General features: G+C 38.2%; 1 pseudogene; it reads right to left on the minus strand.

Moving 5' to 3' along the window:
- Positions 1-930: 930 nt before the first annotated feature.
- The window catches only part of LOC109046703, a 48,719-nt pseudogene continuing 29,296 nt past the window's right edge, over positions 931-20,353 (minus strand).

Below are 20,353 nucleotides of genomic sequence, written 5' to 3' on the forward strand. Positions count from 1 at the left end.
CGTTTATTACATGGCTCCTTGGCACATAAGTCAGTAATAAGATACAAAATATTGATGAACTGAAATGTTATTGGCTGTTTAAATGTGAAGCTTCTGTGAGCCTGTCAGTTCTTAAACTGCTTTGAGCCTCGATGAAGTTCAGGCAAGATGGACAAGGCATAATGTTACGGTCAAGTAGACAGCTTTTCACAACACATTTGAGAAGAAAGCTTTTTAAAAATATATGTTATCTTAAATCCATTATAGTGTACATAACAACTGTTCTAACAACAAGATAAACACTTCAACAATATTGTAAAACTACTGTTAATACTGATGTCCTTCAGTTTCATTTTACAGTAAATACAGTCAATAAACTGAGGCACAAGATATAGCGGTTGTGTTTGAATGAAACGACTGAGAGCGTGACAGTGTGACAGTTACTGTTATTTTATTACTTTAGTACTTTATTTCACTGTAAAGCAGTTTTAACTAGAGAAGACTGTGTGACAATCAGACTGTGAGGTTCATAACCTACAAAGAAGTCCTTCACAAACTAAACACACAAACAAATGGCCACTTTCCTGTAAAAGCTGTCTGTCCATCCAGATCAAACCACGTTTCTGAAGAAACTGAACCACAGAATGTTTCAGTTTGACTCAGTTGAACTGCTTCTGTCAAACATCAGATCGACTTTCAATGCGAGATATATATGGTTTAAACTTTTTTGTTTGTTTGTTTCGCAATTCATGACCATGGAATGATTATGAAACCATTTAAACCTCCATTAGTTTATTTATTTACCATTAAATTCAGATTGACTAACCCGATATTCACACAATTTACCACTTTTGTACTCTTAGTTTATTTTTAAAACCAAAGGTTGAATGATAAAATGGAAAATGTTTTCCACAATCACAAACACATTCAGATTGTTTTTTTTTTTGTGTTTGTGTGTGTGTGTGTGCGTGCGAACAAGGTGGGTCAAACTTTGTTGTGGGAGGAATCACTCACCAGATGAACAGACTAGAGTTTTTTCAGCAGATGGGCATCAGTGAGAAGTGAAATTATGTAATGATGTAAGATCACACGTGAGCTGGACTCTGGTGTGAGACTGGAACTCTCCCTTGCCATGTATCATGCTCTCTCATTGGCTAGAATTCACAGCCGACGTCATTTTAAGTTAAAACACATTTCACACTTCTAGACACCGAATCGCAGACAGGTCCAGGTTTTTATCCTACTGTAGGCTGCTAAATATTTGATGAGCATCTGCGACACATCAATGGTTCTCTTAAATCAAGTCTTTGATATTTCAGACCATGCAAACATCACTCATGTAAACCAGCACCTATTTGCAGCAGATTTTGGGTTTTGTCAGCGATCTCCACAAAACTTCACCGATGTGAGTGAAAACTGGGCATAAAATTGTATAGTGTATATCTGGCATAAAAGAACAAAAGCACTGCCAAAAAATGAAACAATAAACAATAATGCATATATGTGCTCAAGGTGTTTGCAGGCATTGTTTTGCACATGCAACAGTGTATTGTGCATTGGATTTGCACCCATAGTCTCCATCGCTGCCAGTGACACTATTCTACAAACATATAGAGAACATAATTGTTAGAATATTTTAAAAATCACACCAGATGAATGCAGCACAGCTGAACATGCTTCATGAACAGAACTAAAGAGACAGAAATGAAGAAAACACTTGAAATGGAGAGATGATGTGACTGACCATTTACCTTTAATGCTCTACAAGATTCCCATTAGAATTCCCATTAGAAGCATTGGCCACAGAAGTTATAAAATGAGATGTAGTCTCATCTTCCAAACGATTCTCCTGTATGAAAACAGGCATTCACAGAAAGTCAAAGAAATGAACAGGACTAATAATTCACTTACATATACACAAAATACTTAACATGTGGAGTTGTTTTTTATGATGTTTCAGAATGCGTGGTAGTTTCCATTTCCTAAATATTTAACACTTCTTAAAAGTTTCTCTTAATGAATTTAGTCTGCATCACATTCCATCTTTCGTACTGCAGTAATACAAAAGGTCTGCATGCCAGTTGGGTGTGAAGTACTTTGATTAAAATATCACATCTAAACTGTTGTGTTGGTGAGTATTAAGATTATATTAGTTGTTCTCTGAATACAATTGTATTTTATGGTTTTATACTATTGTTATTTGGTTTATTTGGCAGACATCTGTATGTTTTTTTTTTTATAATTGTTTAACATGGTCTAACTGGTGAGGCTGTGCTTTGGTATGAAAAAATAAAGGAGAAGAAACAATAGGTTCACAGTGAACATGTATGTTACACCCAGACCCTAAAGTGGAGTTCTGAACATGTTAAATAATTCACATAAAACAATTATATCACAACATAAAAATGTATTCATACCACTGTTGTTCATTCAGAGTAATACAAGAGCAGTCTTAAAGAGTCAATTATTGTTGGTGTTTTTGTGTACTGATTTCTAAATGAATACACATACCACATATAGATCTCACTGATCTGAATATGTTGTCATTTTTAGTTGTTTGTTTCAGTTAAGTACACATAGTGTCTCACCTGATCCTGATTTTGGCGTGTCCTGGTTGCTGTTTAAACAGTCAGCACAATTAAAAACTTACTTTGGTTAATTAAAACAAAAATACATATTTTCACATTGTTTAAAGAGTATTCATACACAATACATTCTGTGCTGTAAGTAATACACACCTTTCTTTCTTTTCTGGCATTTGCAATAGAAAAACACAACAACTGCAGCAGTGAGCAGTGAGCAGAACAACAACACATATTCTTGTTACAGCAGCTGAAGACAGACCTGAATCTGAAACAGATAAAGAGAGTCATTATCACTAGAGTCATCATCCAATATTTAACAATTCCTTTAACTTATATTTATATCTTTTTACTTTGGTCATCAGTTGGATCATGATATTAATTTAACTGCTAAATTGCACCATCTGATGTTTTTTAGGAACAGCAACTAAGGCAGCATCACAGCACTGAGTAATCAACTAGAAACAGGAGTGTTTACTGGGGGGAAAATAAATTTTAAGCAGTTATTATGTTTATATTTTCAGTCTTGTGAACAGTATGTTTCTGGCTTACAGCCTGAAAACTGTCACTTTGACATGCATGTGAAGATGATACAGACAATACAAATTATATTTTAACATTGAGTCAGAACTCACTTTTTCAGACAGGCCACAAAAATATTAAATAATGTATATTTAATTAATTATTTATTAAATAATTAAAAATAATATTAAATAAACATTAATATTGGACTGTATTCTAAAGTTAGAGGGCAAAGTCAGTGAATAACTAAATCATACTCACCAATGACCATTAATACAGCTGATATTCTGCTAATGCTGAAGCTGTTGCGGCTGTTGATCTGTAGTTTATAGAGTCCAGAGTCTATTATTCTGGTGTCTGTGATGGTCAGAGATCCAGTCTGATGATCCAGCTTCAGTCTGTCTCTGAATCTCTCTTTACACTCATCATCTGAACAGATCTTACTCTGATCTCCAGTGATTTCAGCGATGAGAGTGTCATTAAAATACCACTTCATCACATCATTCAGGTTTTTTACTATACCAGGATCTAAAGTAACAGATTCTCCCTCCTCCACTGAATTTCTCTTTATTTCATCTAGTTTAGGAACATCTGAAACAAACCAACAGCTGCTGAGAATCTTTTTGGAGGAAAAAAACTCTACTTAGAAGAAAAACTACTAAAAACAAGTATGGTACTTCAGATATTTTTTTTTAGATTTTGACAAATTTCTCTTTATGTTTTGCTTACGTCAAACATACATCATGGACAGCTAAAACACAATAACTAAGAAAAATTAGACACACATAAACAGATGATAAGAAAAGCTGACCAGAGATGGTTTCAGAGATTAGAAATGGAAATAATTCTGTTCTGTTTAATGATAAAAGAGGAGCTTGGAATGTCACTGTTATAATAAACATATATAATCTGTTTCTAAATATTCAATAAATGACTCACCATGTACAGAAACATTGAATATCTTGTTGCTGAAGCTGCCACTGTTGATGACCTTTAGTTCATAAAGTCCAGAGTCTGTGATGTTTGTGATGGTCAGAGATCCAGTCTGATGATCCAGCTTGTCTGTCTCTGAATCTCTCTTTACACTTATCCTCTGAACAGACTTCTCTCTCATCTCCAATGATTGTAGCGATTTGGATGTCTTTAAAATACCATCTCACCTTTTCTTGTTGATTTGCTTCAATATCAGTGTACAGAGTGACTGAATCTCCCTCCATCACTGACACTGACTCTCTGTCTCTATCAACACCAGACACGCCTGTAGAACAAATGAACATTTAATTCAAACTGTGACAGTGGGACCAAATTACACACAACAGGCACTGTGAACATGTTTCAGATACATTTCACTGTCTGAAAAAGATTGTAGATTTAAATTCCAAGCCTTCATTTCTGCTCTGATAAATTATATATATATATAAAAACTTCATGACACTTGTCTCATTAATGTTGGAAGTATGCATTGTTTAGAGGTGGCCTAAATTATATTTGAATTAACATACAGATACAGGTGAAGGTTTCTTTTTAAAGCAATGTATGAAATTGTGTTTTCACACCTGGCTCTTTGAAGTGTTTGTTATAGAACCTAATACATTTTCTCCCATAGTTTAGTTTTTTTTAGGCATATGGCATTAATGATTTATAGATTGCATTTAATAAACTGTATTACACTTCTAAAAATCATTTGCAATGTGGGAGTAACACCAGCTAGTCAATCCATCTTGATGGATGACACTAATAAGTTTGCAAAAGTAGGTTTTAAATGTAACAGTATATTTAATGAGTGACTTGATTGACAGCATTAGTCCCTGCGACAAAGTTGTTTAGAATGAGGAGTTCTATCATATGATATGAAGATCTAGTGTATGTTTAAATATATGAACATGTTCTACAATTTGAGGCCATTTTCTATACATATATTGTGTAATTTTAACTGCTATAGCACAATCCTATGGTCCAATCTCCTTGAAACTTTGAATTTTCATGACGTTTTGAGCTTTCGTTTTGGATTTATAGGCATTTGGATATAATTGGCCATGCACCTTAATGACCCTGTTATGGCTAACCAAAGGACAAAATTCAACTTAATGACCCTGTTATAGCTAACCAAAGGACAAAATTCAACATTTCTGTAATAATATTTGATCTAGAGAGAGAAGAGAATTGTTCCTTGGTGGTTTGATCGAGATTGAGCAAAAGTAGCAAAAAAGTAGGTTTTTAACATATTTGTGAATATTTAATGAACGATTTGATTGACAGTATTAGTCACAGAGACAAAGTTGTTCAGTATGAGGAGATATATTATAAGATATGCAGATCTAGTGTTTGTGTGAATATATGAGCACTTTTTTGACAATCTGAGGCAATTAACCATAGGAAATTGTGTTTTTGAGGCCATTTTAACTTACATAGTGCCACCTATTGTCCGATCTCCTTGAAACGTTGCATGCTTGTTAAAAGTCATACAACTTTTTTTCTCTCAAGTTTCGTAAAGTTTTGAGATTTTGTTTACATTTTATAGGCTTTTGGGTATATTTGGCCACACCCCTTTTCTAAATGACCCCGTTATAGCTAACCAAAGACTTATTTTTTTGTCACAGTTAAAACGCTAGGATTAGTTCGCAAAAGTAGGTTTGTAACATAATTGAGAATATTTAATGAATAAAAACCTAGGACTAGTTTGCAAAAGTAGGATTTTATCATATTTGTGAACATTTAATGAACGATTTAATTGACAGCACTGGTCCCAGAGGCAATGTTGTTCAGAGTGAGGAGATCTATCATATGATATGAAGATCTAGTGTTTGTGTCAATATATGAACATGTTCTACAATTTCAGGTCATTTTCCATAGAAATCTTGTGTTTTTGAGACATTTTTAACTGTTATAGTGCCACCTATGGTTCGATCTCTCTTAGCATGCTTGTTAAGAGTGATCTGTCACATGTTTTCACCAAGTTTCATAAAGTTTTGAGTTTTCGTTTAGGTTTTATAGGCTGTTGAGTATATTTGACCACACCCCTTTTCTAAATGACCCAGTTATAGCTAACCAAAGACAAAATCCAAAATTTTTGATAATTATTGATCTAGGGAGTCCAGAGAATATTACTGCAGTGGTTTGGTTCTGATTGGGCGAAAAAAAACTAGGACTAGTTCGCAAAAGTAGGTTTTTAACATAATTGTGAATAATTAATGAACAATTTGATTGACAGCAATGGTTCTTGAGGCAAAGTAGTGCATTATGAGGAGATCTATCAAAATATATGCATAATTTGTCGATATGTGAAACAACACGTGATTACAGAGCACCAAAAATCTTGTTAGCGCCAACTAGTGGCCGATTTCTTTTAAAATTATTACAGACCTTTAGGGCCATTACAATTGACCTCTGTTAACCTTGTTTAATAGGTGCTTAAAATTGTTTGGCCATTTCACTTTTTCATACACATGTGTACCTAGTTTGGTGAAGATATGTCATTACATTCAAGAGCTATACTTTAATTAACATTTGGCTAACATTAGCATAGATGTTTTTTTTTTTTGTTTTTGTTTTGCGGACTGTTTCATGTGAAAATCAAAATTTCAACGTTTTTTGATAATAATTGATATTCAGTGTCCATAGAATATTTCTGCAGTCGTTTGGTTCCGACTGGGTGAAAAACCTAGGACTAGTTTGCAAAAGTAGGTTTTGGATATAACCCAATTTTGCGGAAAAACCATGTGTCATAGAGCCAAAATTTGCCATCCATTTTTGTTCAGGCTGACCGAAGGATTGCAACAATGCATAGTTTTTTTTTTTTTGCGCTGTAATGCCCCCCCCCCCCCCCCCAGATCAGATCCATTGACCACTACAGTATTACAATGTGAAAATTGATCCTGAAGTCCTGAAGTATCAATATTTTCAATATTGATGTTGCATTGAAAGAATTAATCCTCACATAAAACCACTGATCCTAAGGTGTTTTTACCAAGCAATTAATTTAGCACAAAATTTAGTGTGTAAGATAAGCTTCTGTAAGCAAGTGGAAAAGTTTCCCAAAAGAAGTTTCCCAGAAGCACAAGTAGAAATTAAGACATCATTGCCAGCACTGGTCTCTGCGATCAGCTAAGGAAAATGCAGTAATGTAAAAGGTGTCTCAGTGCTAGATTGAAGATTAGAAGGCAGAACTCTTCATTGACCACTGGACAAGCTGCATGTGTGGAGCTGAGGAGTATACTCTATTGGTTCAATAGGCTACACAATCATGGGGAAGACTGCTGATCTCACAATTGTCCAGAAGACTATCATTGACACACCTCACAAGGAGGGTAAGCCACTAACATTTATTGCCAAAGAAGCTGGCTGTTAAGTTACCATTCTTTATTTGTATTAGTTAGACTCTCAATGCTTATATTCAGGTATATGATTGAATCTCTTCTTTAACATCTTCAACATATGTTGTCATGGTATCCAAATGATCTGCTTTTTATTCCCCTAACAATTATGTACACTATGTGAGCCTAAAATGCATCATACTATTTTTACCATAGTTTGGGTTAGGTTACCAGATAACCAGTTCATCATGCCATATGCAAATTAGGTGTCATTGAGACAAAGAAACACATTCCCGCTGAAACTATATGCCTTGTTATTGGTCAATCTAACCAAAAGGGGTGTAACCGGGAAACCAGATAAAACCTCTTCCACACCCAAAAAGTGAGTTTCTCTTAACTTGCGGTTCCCTGGAGACACCCATCACCTTGGACACCTCGCGACTCCCCTTCTGACAGTTTTCAGCAACTTTGTTGATTCACTTCGAAGCAATCAACCCATGGATGAAATGACGAAGGTTTCACTCTTAACAAGATTCAACAGGAATCTACGCATTATACATGCACCGGGACACTTTACTCAGCAACTACAGAACCAATGCAAGTAACCGCTTGTTAACTATTTAGATGCGCTGCTAGGCTTTGACCCCTTTTAATTATGTGATGAGATTCTTTGATGGTTCTTAACAGGTTGTGATTTAGTTTATGAGTAAATACTGCCATGACTCTCCACTGTCTTGCATGAGAGTGCTAGCTCGCTCTCTCTCTCTCTGCAGTGTGCTCTCCATTCTCTCTCTCTCTCTCTCTCTCTCTCTCTGCAGTGCATGCTCTCTCTCTCTCTCAGTCTCTCTCACTATCTCTCTCGCTCTATCTCTCTCTCTCTCTATCCATGCCTTCCTTGCGTTGGCATCTACAGGTCCTTCTCAAAAAATTAGCATATTGTGAAAAAGTTCATTATTTTCCATAATGTAATGATAAAATTAAACTTTCATATATTTTAGATTCATTGCACACCAACTGAAATATTTCAGGTCTTTTATTGTGTTAATACTGATGATTTTGGCATACAGCTCATGAAAACCCAAAATTCCTATCTCAAAAAATTTGCATATTTCATCCGACCAAAAAGAAAAAGTGTTTTTTAATACAAAAAAAGTCAACCTTCAAATAATTATGTTCAGTTATGCACTCAATACTTGGTCGGGAATCCTTTTGCAGAAATGACTGCTTCAATGCGGCGTGGCATGGAGGCAATCAGCCTGTGGCACTGCTGAGGTGTTATGGAGGCCCAGGATGCTTCGATAGCGGCCTTAAGCTCATCCAGAGTGTTGGGTCTTGCGTCTCTCAACTTTCTCTTCACAATATCCCACAGATTCTCTATGGGATTTCAGGTCAGGAGAGTTGGCAGGCCAATTGAGCACAGTAATACCATGGTCAGTAAACCATTTACCAGTGGTTTTGGCACTGTGAGCAGGTGCCAGGTCGTGCTGAAAACGAATCTCTTCATCTCCATAAAGCTTTTCAGCAGATGGAAGCATGAAGTGCTCCAAAATCTCCTGATAGCTAGCTGCATTGACCCTGCCCTTGATAAAACACAGTGGACCAACACCAGCAGCTGACATGGCACCCCAGACCATCACTGACTGTGGGTACTTGACACTGGACACTGGCATTTTGGCATTTCCTTCTCCCCAGTCTTCCTCCAGACTCTGGCACCTTGATTTCCGAATGACATGCAAAATTTGCTTTCATCCGAGAAAAGTACTTTGGACCACTAAGCAACAGTCCAGTGCTGCTTCTCTGTAGCCCAGGTCAGGTGCTTCTGCCACTGTTTCTGGTTCAAAAGCACACGTCTGTGCACAGTGGCTCTGGATTGTTTTTACTCCAGACTCAGTCCACTGCTTCCGCAGGTCCCCCAAGGTCTGGAATCGGTCCTTCTCCACAATCTTCCTCAGGGTCCGGTCACCTCTTCTCGTTGTGCAGCGTTTTTTGCCACACTTTTTTCCTTCCCACAGACTTCCCACTGAGGTGCCTTGATACAGCACTCTGGGAACAGCCTATTCATTCAGAAATTTCTTTCTGTGTCTTACCCTCTCGCTTGAGGGTGTCAATGATGGCCTTCTGGACAGCAGTCAGGTCGGCAGTCTTACCCATGATTGCGGTTTTTGAGTAATGAACCAGGCTGGGAGTTTTTAAAAGCCTCAGGAATCTTTTGCAGGTGTTTAGAGTTAATTAGTTGATTCAGATGATTAGGTTAATAGCTCGTTTAGAGAACCTTTTCATGATATGCTAATTTTTTGAGATAGGAATTTTGGGTTTTTTCATGAGCTGTATGCCAAAATCATCAGTATTAAAAACAATAAGACCTGAAATATTTCAGTTGGTGTGCAAAAAAAATAAAAAATATAAAAAATTAAAATTTATAACAACACAATATAAAAAAAAAAAAACTTTCACAAAATACAAAAATTTTTAGAAAGACCTGTAGTGTGTTTAATGTACGTGTATGTTTGTGTGCATGGGGAGTGTGGCGGGGGAGGCGTGGTTCAGCGAGGTCTGCGACGGGAGAGCAAGTGAGGAGACGAGCGGTGGTAAGTGGGGCAAGTGAAAAACGATTAACACCTGGATCTCGTTGCAGTGATTGGCATGGGGAACCGGTATTTAAGTCGGCTGAGGACCGGCGAGAAGAGAGAGAGGGCTGGGGACTCGTGGGAGTGAGAAGCTGTGGAGCTACAAACCCCAAAGATAGGAAGACTACAGTAGTGCGAAGTAGAGAAATACTGTGAACTGCATGCGCATGTGGCGCGATTGTTTTTGTTTTTATTTTATTGTGTCAAATAAAGTATCCCACGAGCCTCAGCACACCGACCCCGGTCTCCTTCCTCTTTACTTGAACGAACTTTGTTACAGTCAGATGTTTGTAGTTTAATAAATATCCATATTTATTCACACTTGGTTGTCTGTGTTTGCTGCTCTCTGGACAAGGTCACTTTAACGTTCCGGTTTTGTTACATGCTCTGGGAGCGATGTATTAGTAGTAAAATTATTTTCCGTGGCCAGAGAAATAATTTTACTTAGAGTCAATAAATTATTAACACTGTCCGCCCTGCAGACGAACAAATCATTTTATTGTACTATTAATGCTATAATGCTACTAGTAATTCCTGAAGATGAATGAAGTTAAAGGGTTAGTTCACCCAAATATTAAAATTATGTCATAAATGACTCACCCTCGTGTTGTTCCAAACCCGTAAGACCCGTTCATCTTCGGAACACAGTTTAAGATATTTTAGATTTAGTCTGAGAGCTTTTAAAAAATAAACAAAGGAAAAATAAACTAAGGAAGAACGGAAGGATGGATGGATGAAACAAATAAATGGGGAAGAAAGGAGGAAGTAAGGAAGGATTAAAATGAATAAAGGTAGAAAAGAAGTAAGAGAGGGAGGAAAGAATGCAGTGGGAGAGGAATTAAGAATAAACAGGCAGAAAAAGGGTTTCCTGGGACATTTTCTGAAGTGCAGAGGTGTTTCAAAGCTAAGAGGCTCACCTACAAAGAACTGTGGATAGAATGAGCAGAAAAAAGAGGGACCGAAGGATAGAAGCGGGATGAAAGATGACATTCCCACCCACCTGCACTCTCCGAGCTGACTCATTAAGGTGTGCATTTGATGGCTGTCATTACCATGCAGGAAAAAAAGAGAAGGAAAGGAGGGAGACCTCTGGGGATCTCATTTCTTGCACTCTTACAAAATACATCGCACATCCTGTGGGTCTACAGACACAGCTGGAAGGTGGAGTTCTCTGAACAACCACAGGGGGCAGTCCTGGGCGAGAGGTGGAGGACTAAAAAAAAAACACACCATGGTGGGAGAGAACAAGACAACTTTGTCGCATTCAAATCCACAGTAAACCACCCAAGCTGTTCTGGAGTGGAAAAGAAGTGTAGGTGCTGTCTACAGTCGTGGCCAAAAGTTTTGAGAATTACATAAAAATCTACAGACAATCCAAAAACTTTTCAAAAATACATAAAAATCCCACATTAAAACAGAAGAGAAGGAAAATGCCTCCTGTTTATTCTACTTGCTACATGAACTGCCACAAACTTCTACAAAGGATTGCAGTTCTTGAAACAAAGTTACTTGCTGGACTTCCAAAACAGGCAGAACACTCAGCAGACTGTCATCATGGACGATGCCCTAATCATACAGTCGTTGAGTCCCATGAATCTAGTGAATTTAAACAGTTTATACCAAGTGTAGAGGAACAATCCAAAACTGATCATCACACTAATCGATGGCACAAACAGGGAGTGAGACTCAAAGGCACACGAGACATCAGATTGTCACGAGTTTCTCATATTGCTGCCGTAGCATCCTCTACCCCAGATTCGGCTATGGCAAGGCTTGTGAATACTGGTATTCTATCACCCCTTATTGTCAGAACAAATTTGAAGCAAATTAATTTATTAAATCCCTTATATTCACAACTGAGTGTCTCTGTGTGTTGCTCACAATTCAGGAATGAGAGTTGATCCTTGTAACATGCTAAACTATTGCTTGTACTACATAAAGTAACAAAGCTATTCATCCTTAGCCAGGAAAATAATCTTTCCTAGAATTCAAAATTGATTATATGGTCTGCTCGGCGGACGGCCAGATCAAATAATCGTGATATCGATTCTGCTACATAAAATTCTAAGATCTAATCGAAATATTTATTATTAATTATAACCAGTTATAATTAATTATAAATATTATCCTTTTGAGCTAATTTGCTACATGTGTACACAAGGAATTGTTTTGTAATTCTAAGAGATGTGAAAACAGGTTTCAAATGAAAGCCTACAGACTTTGACATGCAAAAATGTGGACTGAAAGGAGTAGTTTAGAAGGGGTCATGTGACCGGGGACGTTTGTTTTCTTACCGTACACCATCAGTGTGTAGTGGTCAGCTGCACGGCCATAATTATTATGTGCCTGACAGAGATAAGTGCCGTTGTGCGATTGGCTGAGGCGAGACATATGGAGAATGTTGCCGGTTTCCTCCACCCTCTCAGGAAGAGTGTCATTCACTCGCGACCACTGGATGTCACGTGGTCTAGAAAAAAAGACAGCAAAATAAGACATTATATTAAATAAGCAATCAAGAATTTATTAAAGAAGGAACAAGGGATTACAAATTTATAAAAGGTTAAATCTACGTTCCAATGTAATAGTATATAAACTGAAAAAGTTATGTACATTGTGTTTTACATTTTGAGGTAAAAAAAGGATGACATTTCTAAGAAGATCAAATCAGGAAGCACAGGTGTCTGAGATAATGACCTTTTGTCTTTATGCTCTTCCTGACCATTTGGCTTTTTAAACTCTTTAATCCATTTGGCTTTTTAAACACAGCTGTACCTTTGTCTCTGTGATAATGTGAAAGCATGGCGATACTGTCAGACTGATTGGATTAGCACCTTTGCATTTGAATGACAATGTTATGTTGATGAGATCAAGGCTGGGAAAATGCCGGTGTCAGGCTGATTCCTGTACTTCATTTGCATACTATGGGTTAGATTGTCTCCATCTCTACTGAATAGCCGTGTTTCCACTGTCGGGCCAGTGCGAGCCAGTGCTTCAAATGGGTCAGGCGGGGCTAATAGCCTCGGGCCTGTAGCACCGAGGCCAAAATATCGCTGCATTTCCACCGTCGAGCCAGAAGCTTCTACTAGCTTACTACTTCTACTACGCTTCACTAAAACCCACCCTTTACACGCCTCTCAGAAACAACTTCACAAATCATTACACCAACAAAGAGAAGTTATCAGAAAACTAATAAGAAATAAGTCACTGGAACTAGCGCGATCACACAACAAACATGATAAAAGCGCCCGTTTGTTCGCATGCTTTGATACATATTTAAATCCAAAAGCATGATGTTTTACTATAATAAGTAATACATTGATCATGATTAATTAATTTATCATTATTGAAAAAGCGTTATCCTGCTTATTCAGTTGAGTCTGTTTCTGTTTATTTGAAGTCACAATAGCTTATATACATCACATTTAGAAATAATGATAATTTCTATATTTTTATAAAAGCTCCCGAACAAAAAAAAAAAAAAAAAAAATTATTATTATTTTTTATGATAGGCTATGCGGAGCTAAACTCTCGAGACGAGACTTATGACAGACAAAATATGTTACTAAATAAATACACAATTGTGATAAAGAGAATAAGAAGCTGACGTCAGATTTCTTCAAGCGGCCGTATTTACCATGTTTACTATGTTAATCGTTAATGGCTAACGTGCATAGTCTTTTGGCATCGCTTATAAATATTTCTGCCTTGTATGGTGATCATAATCCACATCGGGTTAAGTTATTTCAAACATTTGCTGATGACTGAAACTTTTGAGCTCAACGTATTAAAAAGTCTTTAATTCTGGTGTTATAGCTTAACTTTCTTTTATGATCCGTGCCTCAGACGCTATCAAGATTCAGAGAAACTCCGCCTTTGCTCATAACCACTCCTCTAGCCCCGGCTGGCCCACTTTGGCCCAAGGTTTTCGTCGGGCCTAAAAACCCGGGCCGTTGGCCCCAAGGAAGCACCGATGAGGCACGATCAAGCACCAGAAGTGACAGTGGAAATGTGGCTAATGTATCCCTCCCCCTTGAATGGATATAAACGATGAAGTAATACTGCTTTAGTTAGACTTTTGATGACTGCAGCCCCACGCAGCGCGTTCTCAATAAAGAGTCCTGCTGAAGATACCCAAGAGTCTTCTGGTCTTCGCTTCTGAGTTTCCAACAGTTTTGGTGCCGTGACCTGGATAGAGCTTCTCGTCTGACATTGTTCCAGACTGAATACAACCTTTTGTAGCTCAATAACTATTTGGTGAGTGTTACTCTATCCTAAGAACCACTAGACCAGTACATGTTATCCTCTGTGCCGTCAGACTAGGGTTGTGGGTTCGAGTCTCAGGCCGGAGAACTAGGAGAAGATCACAGGGAATTGAGGGAACTGAAAGTGTTCCTCCCAACTCTTCTGTTGTCCAAGTACAAACTGTTGTCAAAGCACAAAGATATAGAGAGTAGAGCTGCACGATTAATTGTTAAAAGATCACGATCTTGATTCAGACACCCACACGATCTCATTTCTAAATGACAACGATTCCTGAGTCTATTAAACCTTTGACAAAGTCTTACCGGATCATTCAAATACTTCCTCACACACACACAGACAAATACACATCATTTACAATAAACATTCAACAAAAACCGTCTTTTCAACTACACAGTATTATTTCTGTCTTACAGTCATTTATATTATCACAAAAATATTGGGTAACGTTTATAGTTCAGATATACTGTAAACACTGATATAAACAGAGCAATGCCCTTTTGAAAGTAACTGCGCTTCAAATAACGTTTGTGTAGATGGCATTGTTTCAAACTTAAAAATGTATTTTGTATTAATAATTCATTTAACATCCATTAGAAGCACTAAATCGCCTACTTTCAAGTTTCAACATGTTTTACTCCATTTTTGTCGCTTCTGCATTAACACAAGATACTCCCTTGTCCATCTTTTCCCAAACAGGTCCACCATGTATTGGACCTGTCACCAACGTCTACGAATGTAGAGATCTTCCTGTTTGAATAGTCCTGGAGGTAAAACTGAGTTTGAACTTAGTTGAAGAATGTGGTTTGGGGTAAGTGCATCAAGGTCGTTTGGGTCATCTGAAGACGGTGTTATTGGACGGTCATTCAGGATTGATTCCACCTCACCACTGAACAGAGCAATCTTTTGACCAAAATCTGTACCAAACGCTCCCAGACTCCACCTTGATGTGCTCCATGAGGCGGGTTGAAAGTCCACTTTATTCCTTCCTGTGCAAGAGAGCTTTGGATTTTACTTTGATTCAGTTCTTTTAAACTCAATTCACGGTTACTACTAACAAAGATTGTTCCATTGTCTGATCTGATTTCTTTGACTTGCCCTCTGTGACATATGTACCTTCGAATTGTATTTATGTAAGAATCAGTGTCAAGAGTTTGGGCCACCTCTAGATGGACTGCACGGCATGTTAAACAGGTAAAAATGATACCATACCTCTTCACGATACTTCGTACTCTTTTGACCTTGATTGGCCCAAAATAGTCCACTCCAGTCTAGGTGAAAGGAGGAAGGTCGACAGAGATTCTATCAACAGGAAGATCAGACATTGTTTGCTCACCTGGCCTTTGAAATAGTCGCTGGCAGACTATACATTCTTTGATGATCTTCCTGCATACGGCATTTGCATGTGGTATCCAGTACTGGCGACGTACAGTAGACAACATGTGATTCCTTCCTCTGTGACCAATTTTTTCATGTACATGGTTCAAAATGAGATTTGTTATATGACTGCATTTAGGCAAAATTGTGGGGTGCTTTGTTTCAATGGGTAAGGCTGACTTACTAAGCCTGCCACCTACTCTTAGCAATCCATCCACAATCACTGGATACAGTTTGTACAAGTGGCTTGATTTCTTCACATTACCTTTGGCTAGTGCAGCAATTTCGTCTTTAAAAAACTGTCTCTGAACAAAGCGCACAATTGCTCTCTCTGCTTGTATCAAGTTCTCAACAGAAAGTCCTGATATGGCAGGGTTTAAGCATTGCAATTCATCCTTTGGCACGACATCTTTGTCAGTAACTGGAGGAATCTGAGCTTGATTTTTTTTTTTTTTTTTTTACCCTTTGCTGAAGAAGTTTCATGAACTTCAGTATCCATGCTACTGACCTTTTGAGGGTTACCCATTAGGAGAAATAATTCAGAAGTTTGCTGGTTGGACATTCATCTGGTTTTACCATGATTGTATTAGCAGTAATCTCGTTTCTCACTTCTGGATAATCATCCTGGATGGCTCTTACTGTTGCAGCACTCGGACACTGGGACTGTGGTTGGGAAAGAAAATCAGGACCATTAATCCAGATTTCAAACTTTAGGAAGACATCAACCCTCATGCCTCGAGAAGCTGCATCCGCAGGATTCAACTTGGAACTAATGTATCTCCAATTAGTTGTTGCTGAAATAGACTGGATGAATGACACTCTGTTTGCCAAAAAGGTTTTGAATCTTCTTGTAGTGTTTGTGATGTAACTTAGAATTGTTGTGCTGTCTGACCAAAAGGTAGATTCGTCTAAAGGAAGTTGCAACTCAGTTTTCAGTAATTTGTCAGCAAGCTCCAAGTCTTGGTATAGTTGTTTGCTTTAAAGGTGCTACCTTTGCTTTTCCCAAGACAAATGTTGCATTGTGTTCACCACTACTGTTCGAAATTCATAGGTAAGACACAGCACCAAAGCCAGTTTCACTGGCGTCGCAGAAGTGGTGCAACTCTGCCAGTGTTAAGTCTTCAAACCCTTTGAGAATGAAGCATCGTATCAGTTCTCAAGTTCTCAATAGACTCAAGTCACGCTCTTTCCATGGGTAGCTGGTCTCTACTGAGGTCCAGTTGATTCACGCCTTTAGCTCTATTCTCTTCAGGGATAACAGATAAGTTATTGCTTATCCATTTATTGAGTCTAAAACCCCCTTTGGCACATACTTCTGTTTGTTGTTGATATAGAGCCACGGCTTGTTCCTCCGTGTTAACAGATTTTAAGCAGTCATCAACGTAGAAATTTTGCCTGATTGTGCTTATAACATCTACTGGATAATCCTTCTGGTTATCATCCGCTGTTCAAAGAGCAAACGTGGCACAGCTTGGGGATGACACAGCTCCAAAGACGTGTACAAGCATTCTGTACTCTGCAAGCTCTGCATTACATAGAAATCGTAAAAAGTTGACATCCTCTTTTGCCACTCTTACCTGATGGAACATACTCTGAATATCTTATATGAAAGCAACTGGGCCTTGATAGAATCGAAGCAGCACTCCCATGAGTGACTTAGTCAGATCTGGGCCTTGCAAGAGTTCTTTGTTCAGAGATGTTCCACCAAATGTGGCTGCACAATCAAACACCACATGTAGCTTCCCTTTACGAGGGTGATAGACTCCATGGTGCGGCAGGTACCACACCTTTCCAAGTTCTACCTCTAGCTCATTTTGAGGTATGTTCTCTGCATATCCTTTTTCAAGCACATCATCCATGAAATCCTTGTATTCTTTGTAAAATGACGGGTTCTTTCGAAACCTTTTCAGAAGGTGTTGTGCTCTTTGCTGGGCTATGCACTTGTTATTGGGCATACTCACTTTGGCATCACTAAATGGTAATTTCAAGTAGTAATGCTCATCTTTAAGTGTGGCAGAAGATGATACTATATCCATAAACTCCTTATCTTTTACAGACATTTCAGTATTTTCATACTGCTCTTCTACAAAGTCTTGGTTAAACAGTCTAATTATCAGCTCTTCCAAGTTACTAATGGAAATTCGATTGACTTGAACTTTTGGCGTATCCCATACATCACCATCCATGTTGAGACTCAGTAGGCCATTAATGACCCAACCAAGGAGTGTTTTTACAGTGTACAGTCCACTATCCACGCTGTTAATTACTCTCCATGGCTCCAAGGCTTTTGGAGCATTTACTCCAATAAGTAACCCAACAGCAGCATCTACTGGAGTTAAATCCACATCTTTCAAATAAGACCACCTTTTTAGGTCTTCCATTTTGGGGACGTTATCTTTGGTGACTGGGATTGTGCTTTGAGTATACACATCAGGTAATGCCAGGTAAGTATCTCCCTTTAATGCAGCTACTTCAATCCCAGAGATTTTGTAACTAGAAACTGGCTTTTCTTGACCCATTGTTTTCAAAAGTATATCTGTCTTTCGCCCAGGAGCATTCAATTCTTTCATCAGCTGCTCAGTGCAAAATGTTGCTGAGTTGCCTTGGTCGAGAAAGGCATAAGTTTGTACAGTTTTGTTCCCTTTTTTTAACTTTACTTTTACTGGGACTATAGCGAGTGCACAGATTTTTGTGCCGGCCCCAGCATGGCTTCCAACATCCATGGAAACTAGAGTACTGGACAGTGATGATTCTTTTGATCCAACTTTAACAACCTTTGATTCGTTTGATTTTTCTTGATCTTCCTTTCTATCAATATGTAGTACGATAGGATGATTGGTATTACAAATCTGACAAATCAAACACCTTTGACAATTGCTGTTCATGTGCCCCTTTCCTAAGCACCCAAAGCACATTCCATTGGCTTTCAGAAACTCCACCTTTTCTTTGTTGGATTTACGTTTGAACAAATCACACAACCCTATTGCATGACCTTTCCCACAAAATGCACATACTTTCCTAAAAACAGCTGAGAAGGCATTGACCGATCTTCCCTGGGCATTCAATTTAGTTTTAGAATCAAATTGTTCAGAACCTGTACTGACTGCTGTGGCAAAACTGCTCCCGCTACTGGCCATTATTACATTGGGTTTTGCAGTCTGCTTTGTTTTAGGAATTCTCCTGTTATCTGCTAAACACTGAATTTCTCCAAAAACAGGGTCAAGCATGACTCATGCCTGTTTCTCAATGAACTCAAGGAAACCCTTAAACTTTGGCCTTTGTTGGGCATCCTCTTGCATATTGCAGACAACAGATCTCCATTTGTCACATAATTTAAAAGGTAATTTAGACACAATGATCTTCATGTTTGCTGCAATTTCCAAATCTTCACAATAATGAACTTTGTGCAAGGTATTGAAGCAGCCTCTCAAGAAAAGTGCATAAGATCTCAGAGCAGGAACATCTTCTGCTTTTATAACAGGCCAGTTTAGAGCTTCATCAATAAATGCAGATGTTATTTTAACAATATTTCCAAAGTTTCATTCCAACTGTTTCTTTGCTTCATTGTAACCTGTCTGAGGATCCATGTGAATGCAACTGCGCACAAGACTTTTAGGTTGTCCTGAAGTAAATTGTTCAAGATAATACAATCTGTCTTGCATATTATCTGTTTTTCTTTCAATTATTTGCTCAAAAGCCTGTACGAATGCTCTGTACTTGAGTGGATTACCATCAAAAATGGAAATCTCCCTTACTGGAAGAAGAGACAGCTGCTGTTGCCTGACTAACGTCTCAGTGATCTCATTTTGTTTTCTCATGACATCTACAAGAGCACTGCCTTTCAAGTTAGCAGAGACCCCAATTTGATGACCTTTTGATTGAGCATCCTGTGGTTCAGTTTTAATCACTTGCTTTGCAGAACGGTGAGGAACTGATCTTTTGGCTAAAGACAATTTTGTTAATGTTTGGGCCAACGGTTTTGATGGTGTAACGGCAGGAAGGATATAATCAGTGGATGTACTAGACTCTGAGTCAAATGTGTCAGACAAATCTTGTTTTGAAACACTGCTTTGATTTTTTGTTATTGATGCAGGCTTGAGAATTTTCACTTTTACATCAGCTGCGGCTTTAGCTTTTGTTCTAAAGCTTTCGCTTTTACCATGAGTGCAGCATGCTCTGCTTCAGCTTGCAAGCAAGCTACTGACGCACTGGATGTTTTGCTGCTCCTTCTGCTGTGTTACCATACGCACCTTCCCCTTCAGCGTCATCTTCTATTTGTTCAGCCTCCTTTTCTAGATAGTGCCTTTTGTCTATTTGAGACACACTATCATCTGGCCCAATAGCATCTCCTAAACCCTCATAATTATCTTCTTCCTTCTTATCGTCACTCACACCCATCCAACCTTTAATTCCACTAAGGAATTCTCGAAAACGGATTAACTTAGTTTCGTACCAGTCAGAATGATGTGCTTCCTTTTCATCTGGGTCTTTCAGCAAACTCTGGACGGCAACTTGCAAATTCATAAACTCCGCCAAAATACAATAAAACTTTTCAACTTGAACATCAACTGCTTCCTTACTTTCACCAGCTTCGATTAGGTTATCGATTTCATTCTGTTTCTGTTTAAGAGCTCCAAGTTTCCCTCTTCGTTTAGCGAGCAACTTAAAAAAACCTTTCTTCCTCGTTTCCTTC

The sequence above is a fragment of the Cyprinus carpio genome, chromosome B22 (genome assembly GCF_018340385.1).
Source record: "Cyprinus carpio isolate SPL01 chromosome B22, ASM1834038v1, whole genome shotgun sequence".
Classification (NCBI taxonomy): domain Eukaryota; kingdom Metazoa; phylum Chordata; class Actinopteri; order Cypriniformes; family Cyprinidae; genus Cyprinus; species Cyprinus carpio.